The sequence below is a fragment of the Hylobates moloch genome, unplaced genomic scaffold (assembly GCF_009828535.3).
Source record: "Hylobates moloch isolate HMO894 unplaced genomic scaffold, HMol_V3 SCAFFOLD_3, whole genome shotgun sequence".
NCBI lineage: Eukaryota > Metazoa > Chordata > Mammalia > Primates > Hylobatidae > Hylobates > Hylobates moloch.
In genome coordinates this window covers 20,999,032-21,008,599 of record NW_026652278.1, presented here as the reverse complement: position 1 = coordinate 21,008,599, position 9,568 = coordinate 20,999,032, and the positions used below count along the sequence as shown (strand labels likewise).

Below are 9,568 nucleotides of genomic sequence, written 5' to 3'. Positions count from 1 at the left end.
TTGTATTTTAGCACATCTTATTTTGTATGCTAGACTGGCAACTATGTGAAAGTGGGAGCTGTGTCTGATTTCCTTGGCGTTTACTCATTAGGGACTCAGAAAAATAAGTGAATGAGCAGGCGAATATAAATACGATCTTTTGTAACTTTGGTTTGTAAAATGTTGATTCGGGGATTATCTTGAGTAGTTAATTACAGAAAAGGGTTTTACATTTTTGTGTAGTTTTGTTAGGAAAATTGAACCATCATCTGGCCGCCAGACTTGTCCCTACCCTAGTTCCAGGATATTAAAGTGTAGAAAGGGGGATGTGCTCATTAATCTGCATATTGGTGGGCACTTCACTTGCCCACTTGTCCTGGTACTAGCAATAATTTCTCCCGGACCTAAGTTGTCATTCCTCTTTCCCTTTCCCTACTTCCCCCAAAACTTACGTGTTTGTAAGTAATTTTCTTCCTTTATTTCTTTGTTTTTCTTCCCTCACCTATTTTCTGTTAATAGGGATATTTGCTTGAAGCCAGGATCTCTGAACTTAACACCCCACTCATCTCCTGAAGTCCCCAGTTAGTTCTGGAGGAGATGGATGATGTCTTAAAGAGGTTTATGAGTCCAAGTAAGGGAACAAGAGGAGAGAACCAAGGTAGTATATACCACCAAGCTCTGCTGCCTCAGAGATTTTTGTGTCAAAAGTGGCTGATGGGCTCATCTCTTCATGATACATCACCTCGCCTCTTCTCTTCAGTTCTGCTTTTCTCCACTGCCTGAGATCATCTTGATTTTTGTTATTATTGGAGACTACTTCCTTTGAATTGAGTCCCAGACCCTCAGAGTATCAGGACTTGTGGTTCCAGTTAGAGTTTTACTCATTTTTAACTGTAATTGTTTTAGCAGTAGAAACATTTCTTTGAGTTATTAGCTTTTGTATTGGGAAGCTGTTTTGCAAGGTAACAAAATCATCCTTGGATGCAAAGTTGTAAATTTCCAAGAAAACAGATCATGTTACAATTTTTTTCTTGCCTTTATATTTTAATGTAACAATTCTTAACACATAGAAGGAAACTTTTTGAATTCAGTACCTTAAAAATAAAACTGTGGGCAGAGCATGGTGGCTCATGCCTATAATCCCAAAACTTTGGGAGGCCGGTCGGGAGTTTGAGACCAGCCTGGCCAACATGGAGTAACCCTGACTCTACTAAAAATACAAAACTAGCCGGGCATGGTGGCGCATGCCTGTAACTCCAGCTGCTCAGGAGGCTGAGGCAGGAGAATCGCTTGAACCTGGGAGGTGGAGGTTGCGATGAGCCGAGATTGCGCCATTGCACTCCAGCCTGGGTGACAAGAGTGAAACTCCATCTCATTAAATAAATAAATTTAAAAAAAACTATGCCTCTCCTTAGCTGTAGTATTATGTAAGGCCCAAACACAGGAGCTACATTACAATCGAAAGGAGACTGCATTGCTGGCTCTGGAAAAATGCTTACTGACTTGTATTATTGTATAATCATAATTCTTTTTTTTCTCTTTATGAGACGGGGTCTTGCTCTGTTGCCCATGCTGGAGTGTAATGGCGCAATCTCAGCTCATTGCAACCTCTCCCTCTCGGCTCAAGGCTGCTTCCACCTCAGCCTCCCGAGTAGCTGGGACTACTCAAGCCACTGTGCCTGGCTGATTTTTTTTTTTTTTTTTTTTTTTGTAGAGATGGGGTTTTGCCATGTTGCCCAGGCTGGTCTCAAACTCCTGGGCTCATGCAATCTGCCCACTTGGGCCTCCCAAAGTGCTGGGATTACAGGTGTGAGCCACCGCACCTGGCCTAATCATAATTCTTAAAAATGCAGCAGTTGCCCTCTTAAGAATGACTTGTGCATGCCCCTTTTTAAATCTATTTCCAGTTGATAAATAGAAAAAGATGAAAAATATATCCATGTAGTTATGAATTTCAGATGTATGTCTGTAGATTAACAGACATTAATATATATAACCATGGCAAAAATAGTTTGATGACAAGTAATTATAATCTCTCTCTCTGGCCATCATTAGTGAGTGCGATGTTCAGCTAAAAGTGACCCAGAGGAGGTGAACTATAATTTACTTGAGTTAAGAAGGATAAAAATTGGAGCAAACTTTCCAGCCAAAGCAGTTAATTCCCCCAACATAGTAACTTACTTAAATTCAAGTAGAGTGGATAGATCTATTGAAATGAATTTTACTCTGTGCTGTGCATGTTACAATGTATGAAAGTATTGCTTCCAAAGAGAGCAGAAGAGTGAACATTTAAAAATTTTATTTTAAGAAAGAAATCTGATTACTCTGTGATATTTTTTAAACAATAAAGAGATTTTGCTCTTAAAGTGTTTGAATCTTAACTAATTTAGTAATTGAACTGAGATGGGTGAGTTCTTTCTTAATACCCTATGGCACTATATTTGAAAATTGTTTTTTTAATTATTACGGTTCTGTGGGAAAGTAAGGAAAAGGGATGAGCAGAAACTATACAGTTAGTACTTTATTGTGAAGTTCCTTTTCCTCTAGTGATGGGAGTGAATTCTTAAGTGAGGAATGTTTTCCTCTGGTGCAAAGATTCTGTTACATGAAGTAGGCTTCCTGAAGAATCTTAAAGTAGTCTTTTTGCAATTAGTTGCTTACTTTACCATTCACAGAGAGAGAATGATCTGTTGTGAATCTTGTCACTTTATGGCTGTCCTCAGAATTGTACCAAGAAAGTATTACAGCAAAATGACTCAGATTCAGACATGACATCAGATCCGTTTAGAACCCTAGTTCTGCTACTTACTAGATGTGCAGTCATGGACAATGGCTGGCCTTTCTAGGCCTGTCTCCTCCATCTGTAGAATGGGGGGAGAGAGTAATAATTTCAACCTTATAATGTAAAAATCAGTGAAATAAAACATGTAACACACAAGTACCCTTCTTACACAGAGAAAACATGTGATATACTAGCCATTAATGATATTACTGCTGCTGCTGAAGACAACAGCTGGTAAGATTAGCTAGGACCCCGCTCTTCAGACTTTGTCATGTTAATTGAACTCTTAAATCTTACACTTCAATTCTTGCTTCCTTTCTGTTCCTAGACTAGAATTAGGTAAATTTCTCTTGATGAACACATTTGAAAGGAGGTTAAGTGATTAGGGCCTTTTTGATATGAATTTGGAACTGGGCTTTGAACTCAGGATCCCAGGGGGGCAGTCAGAGGAGAGAAGTGAAAGTGGTTTCAGACAAGGCAGGTGTCCTTTCCGGAAGGAAGTGCTTGAGTCTAGTGGATTAGTTATGCCAAGCTCTGGAGGATTGTCTAGACCATCTAGACTTGGCCACATGTAGATGAAGGCATAAACACACTTCTGTGATTCTTGCCTTTGCAAGGTGGTTGCAGTGAAATAATTCAGAAAAGTTGGCTTTTGTTCATGAATACTGTGGTTTGCTTAAAATATATTTGGCTCTAGAGCTGTAATATCTACATGTAGCTGTTGAGCACCTGAAATGTGGCTGTTGCTACATTGTGAAGTGATAATATTTTAGATATATGCAGTTGCATATTATTAAAACTAAAAACATTATTGAAACTAATTTCACTTGTTTCTCTTTAAGGTTTTTTATTTTTAAAAACTTTAAAAAATGCTGCTACAAGAAAATTTAAAATTGCATGTGTAACTTGCATTATATTTCTGTTGCTCTAGAGGGTTACAGTTGAAGGGATGGTTCCAGTCCTGATTCAGGAACTCACTGCTGCAATAGTTTGTTCCTTGTTAGGATTCAGGCTACCTCAAAATCAGCTTCCTGAGCTGCTGGGCAAGGTCCAACTTTTTCAATTGAGCTTACAGGGAAGATAGTCTTTAGCAGTTACTGATGTCCCAGTTATGTCTCATAAAAAATTTAAGCATTTAGGGCCGGGCGCGGTGGCTCACACCTGTAATCTCAGCACTTTGGGAGGCCAAGGCGGGCAGATCATGAGCTCAGGAAATTGAGACCATCCTGGCCAACATGGAGAAACCCCGTCTCTACTAGAAATGCAAAAATTAGCTGGGTTGGTGGCGCGTGCCTGTAATCCTAGCTACTCAGGAGGCTAAGGCAGGAGAATTACTTGAACCAGGGAGTCAGAGGTTGCAGTGAGCTGCGATTGCGCCACTGCACTCCAGCCTGGTGACACAGTGAGATTCTGTCTCACACACACACACACACAAAAAAAAAGTTAAGCATTTACGGAGTTGTATTCATCTTTGAATAATATACATTCATATAAACAATTGTGTGTGTGTGTATGCGTCTATAGATCTATATATTTATCTGTATGTTGTCTATACATTTGGTCAATTTAGTCAACCTAAGTAATGGCTTCAGTGTTTTTTTTTTTTTTAATAAATTTTTATTTTAGAACAGTCTGAAATTTACAGAAAAATCACAAAGATAGTACGGAGAATCCCATATACCCCATGCCCAGTTTTCTCTATGATTAACATCATGTTAATATGGTACATTTGTTACAGCTAATGAGCCCATATTGATACATTATTATTAACTAAAGGTCATACTTTATTCAGATTTTGTTTTGTTTTGTTTGTTTGTTGCCTTTTACCTAATGTCCTTTAACTATTCCAGGATCCAATCTGGGATACCATAAAACATTTAGTACTTATGGCTTTTTAGGTCCCTCATGGCTATGACAGTTTCTCAAACTGTCCTTGTTTCTGATGACTTTACAGTTTAGAAGAGTACTGGTCAGATATTTTCTAGAAGGTTCCCTCAACTGGGATTTGCTCAGTGTTTTTCTCATGATTAGATTGGAGTTCTGGGTTTTGGGGAGGAGGACCACAGAGGTAAAACATCATTTTCACCACATATCAAGAATACATACTGTCAACATGACTTATCACTACTGATGTTAACCTTTATCACCTGGCTGAGGTAGTGTTTGCCAGGTTTCTCCACTGTAAAGTTACTCTTTCCCTCCCTTTTCCATACTATTTGGAAGAAAATCATATATGCATAGCCTATACTTAAGGAGTGGAGAGTTATGCTCTACCTCCTTGAAGCCAAGTAATTACATAAATTATTTGTAATTCTTTCATGTAAGAGAGATTTATCTATTCATTTATTTACTTATTCAGTCATTTACATCAGTGTGGGCTCACAGATATCTATTTTATCCTTTGTGTTATATTCCAATACTATTTTATTTTCGCGTTGCTCAAATTGTTTTAGCTTTGACCATTTCGGAGCCTTTTTTTTTCATTTGGCTTCTGTGTCCTTTTGGTATACCCCCGTCATTTTGGCTCTTTTCTTTCCTTTTTTTAAAGGACTATATTGCTTTCTGATAGCATAAGATACTCCAGGATCATCTTCTCTATTTCCTGTTTCAGTGCTAGAATCAGCCCTTTCTCTGAGGAATCCTGTTTCCTTTAATTAAAGAAGGGCATTAGAATCCAAGATCTGGACACTAGGTGTGCGCATTACTCCTAGGGTGTTGTTGCTTCTGGAACCTCTCAGCTGACAAAGCAAGGAAATTCACATGTATATACTAAGCCAGGTATGTGAACATATCTATAAGCATTTGCATATGTAATCATTTGTATATGTAGTATGTTAAACACAAGTTCATACTAGTATCTCCAACTCTCATCCGTTATCAGATAGATCATTCTAGAATTGCTTTATTTCAACACTGACCATTCTCTACCACGTTACACAGGGTAGCATCAGTAATATACCCATTTAAAAATTATCTATTCCTCTCTTAGTGGTTTGACTCCACATTTCTAAGTACCTACATAATTTCTGCTGCTAGTTTTATTTTAACATATCTACATTGCACAAAGACAGGTACAAGTAACTGAATTCAAGTGAGCCTTGACACTTTCACTTTAATGAGGTTGTTCTGTGCTGATTAAGCACTTCTGTAAATATCAAGAATTATACTATGCAAAGACTTGTTTGTATATCAGCACTAAGCACTTCTATTGAATAGGAAATGAGAGGCCAAGATGGGAGGATCACTTGAGCCCAGGAGCTCAAGATCAGCCTGGGCAACATAGTGAAACCCCATCTCTACAAAAAAAATTGAATTTAAAACTAGCTGGGCATAGTGGCATGCACCTGTCATCCTAGCTACTCAGGAAGCTGAGATGCGAGGACCCCTTGAACTCAGGAGTTTAAGTTACAGTGAGCTATGATCATGCCACTGCATTCCAGCCTTGGTGACAGAGCGAGACCTTGTCTCTAAAAGAAAAACTAATTAAAAATATATTGAGTAGGAAAGAAAAGATCATACATACTATGCTAAGACTTATGTGTATGTACATCAGCACTTATCAAGCTTATAGGCTGAAAAAAAAAACAGTGGGAGACTTTGTTTATATATTAAATAGTATATTTTATATAATACATATAGCAGTTAAGAGCTCAGTTCAAGACAACAGACCCACCCCATTAGAGTTCCAACTCTGCTATTTATTAGTTGTTGAACTTTCAGGAAATAATTTAGTATCTCTGATCTTATTTAATGGCTTGAGAAAGGGATAGTAATAGTACCTCAAAAAGGTGGTTTTAAGGATTGACTATAATAATGTTAAACACAGAGCACCACATACATTAATGACAGCCTTAGTTACAAAGGTCTGAATCCTAGGTACATGTTATTTGAAAGGGGATGTCATTTGGGGTGGGCAGAATGAATCTCTTTTGGGAATTACATGTAAATGTTGCCAGGTTACCAAAACTTAGTGTTGATAGATGTTTCCAAGGTCATCTAGTTCAGTTCCCTCTCCTCCCCTCCCTCCCCTCCCGTCCTCCCTCCCACACCCCCTCCCCTCCCTCCCTCCCTTCCTTCCCTCCTTCTCCCTTCACCCCTTCCCCCTTCCCCCTTCCCTCCTTCCCTTCTTCCTTCCTCCCTCCCTCCTGTCCTTCCTTTGTTCCTTTCCTTCCTTTGTCCCTTCCCCTTCCCTCCCTCCCTCCCTCCCTCCCTCCTTCCTTCCTTCCTTCCTTCCTTCCTTCCTTCCTTCCTTCCTTCCTTCGTTCCTTCCTTCCTCATACTTTACCCCTACATCATCACTTTTAAGATTTGCCTTCTTAAAAACATGAGGAACACTATAAGGACCAATCAAAGAATGTCTCAGTTCCATCATTATTTCTGACAGCACCATCACGAAAATGAATTTTATGAAAAGAAAATGATCTAATTGTGTTAACTCCACCTCTATCCCAATTTAATTATTTTTTTCATAAAGGGAAATTTGTCATTTCAAATGGGAAGATTTGCCCCAGTCCTCAGTAAAATGAGCTTTTTTTCCCCCTCAGTTTCTCTGTGAGTAATAAGTATGTTGCTGCGTGCTAAGACTGATTCATTCATTCTGTAAGCACTTAGTGGCCCCTACCATGTACAGCTCTCTATGCTAAATACAGAGATTGGACACAATTTGTCAGTCTTTGTCAAGGAGCCGGCAACGAGCCTGAAGAGGAAACTGCAGGCCAGGCGCAGTGGCTCACACCTGTAATCCCAGCACTTTGGGAGGCCGAGGCAGGTGGATCACTTGAGATCAGGAGTTTGAGACGAGCCTGACCAACATGGTGAAACCTCATTCTACTAATATAATACAAAAATTAGCTGTGCGTGGTGGTACATGCCTGTAGTCCTAGCTACTTGGGAGGCTGCAGCAGGAGAACCACTTGAACCTGGGAGGCAGAGGTTGCAGTGAGCCAAGATTGCACCACTGCACTCCAGGTTGGGTGACAAAGTGAGAGTCCATCTCAAAAAAAAAAAAAAAGAGGAAACTGCAGAACCTAATTTTTAATGACCATTGGACCCTCTAGAGCCAAGGAAAGAACTCTGGGAATTCAAGGGAGATGAGGTATGTCTCAGGACCTCGCCTAGAAGGATAGGTGGGGTTTGGACAGACAGAAGCAGGCAAAGACTATATTATAAGAGGTTGCAATAAATGGATGCAGTGGGCATCTGTTGCGCCCAGCAGCTTTCATTCTATCTCTCAATTTCCTATTGAGGAACTACTTAAACCCCCTTATTCCATTCTTGATAGAACTGACAGGCTGCCCTGCCCTCAGTAGGTCAAGAGGTGAACATATTACCCAAGCAAGGACATTCATAGAATTTTTGCCAGGAATTTGATCAGAATGAACCAAGGAAAGAGAATAGTTAGAGCTGCTCAAGACTTTTCTTTAGCAGAGACTGTAAGTTCCTATTCCCTTGGTACCCTGAGCTACTCCTGATACTTGTCTTTCCCAAGCTGGGTGGCTCATTTTTGTCCATTGATCCTATGAGCCACCCCACATTATCCTAACAAATTATCTTTTTTGGCTTAGTTTAGCCAGAATCACTTCTGTCACATTCAGCCAAATAACCCTAAATGGTAGCTTAACAAAGATTTAGAGAAGAAAAAAACAAGATTTGTTTGGGTGGCAATGAACAGTCTGTCTGTAGACTGCATACTAGAAAGCTTGTAGTTGGAAATAAAGTTGGAAAGGATGCTCGGCTCTGAAATGTCGAGGACCTTAACTGCTAAGCTCAACTGATCCATCAAAGCCAAATTTTAGGAAGATTAAATGGGAGAGGGGGCAGGGAAACCAAGGTGGTTAGTAGCATAGCTTCTTTTACAAATTCTTGCTGTGTCCTGCATTATTTATTTAACTTACCTTAATTTTTTGAAAACTGATTGTATATGCCAAGCTCATTATAGTGTGGGAATATAAAGATGACTAAGACATGGTTCTTGTCTTCCCAGAGCCCCTAAGCTGAAAGGTTGTTCATGTGAGGGATAAATCATTAGGATTACATAAGAGTTATAAATATTTTATGTACAAGAGAGTGATTAACTCTTACGTTGGGTTAGGAAAGCCTTCAAAGAAGTGATGATTTCTGAAGAGAGTTTTGAATAGAGGTTTGCCAGGTGGGCCTGGTGGAGATGGGCATAAGCATTGGGATTAAAGGATTGAAGTCCTGGAAATATATCAGCATTAAAGATTTAGGACCATAAATACATAATATGATAGTTTTAAAATGGATGAAATTGCCCAGGGACATAGACGATAGTCATAAGAAAGGCAAGGACTGAACTCCAAGGAACATCAGCAGTTAAAAGATGGCCTGAAAAATACAATGCCTAGCGGAGGACCATGAGACAGGAGTGAGCGTTCAGGAGAATAACCAGATCAGGGTGCCATGGGAGCCAGTAGAGGAGAAAGTTACAGGACGGGAGGAGCAAAGTGTAAGAAGCCACAAGATTAAATAAAAACAGGACCTAAGAATGTCTATTAGTTTGGGCAAAGGAAGGGTTATTTATCTAGTGAGAGTAATTTCAGCGGAATGGTTGGGGGCAGGAGTTAGTTTACAGGGAGTGGATGGGGAGATGAGGAAGGGAAACAGTCTATACCCTTGCTTTTAAGAAAATTGACTGGTGATGAAAAGAGAGGAATATTAGCAAAGGGGAATACAGGTCAAGGGAGGCTTCTTTCTTTGTTTTGTTTTGCTAATGAGAAAAACTGATGCTTATTAGTCCTGGAGGTCCACGGCATGGACTTTCCTATCAACTGAATACCTTAAAGAGAA

General features: G+C 39.6%; 1 protein-coding gene across 7 annotated transcripts in view; it reads left to right on the top strand.

The window, feature by feature from the left end:
• Nucleotides 1–9,568, top strand: part of VTI1A (vesicle transport through interaction with t-SNAREs 1A) — a 464,597-nt gene that overhangs the window by 1,518 nt on the left and 453,511 nt on the right. The window lies entirely within an intron of this gene.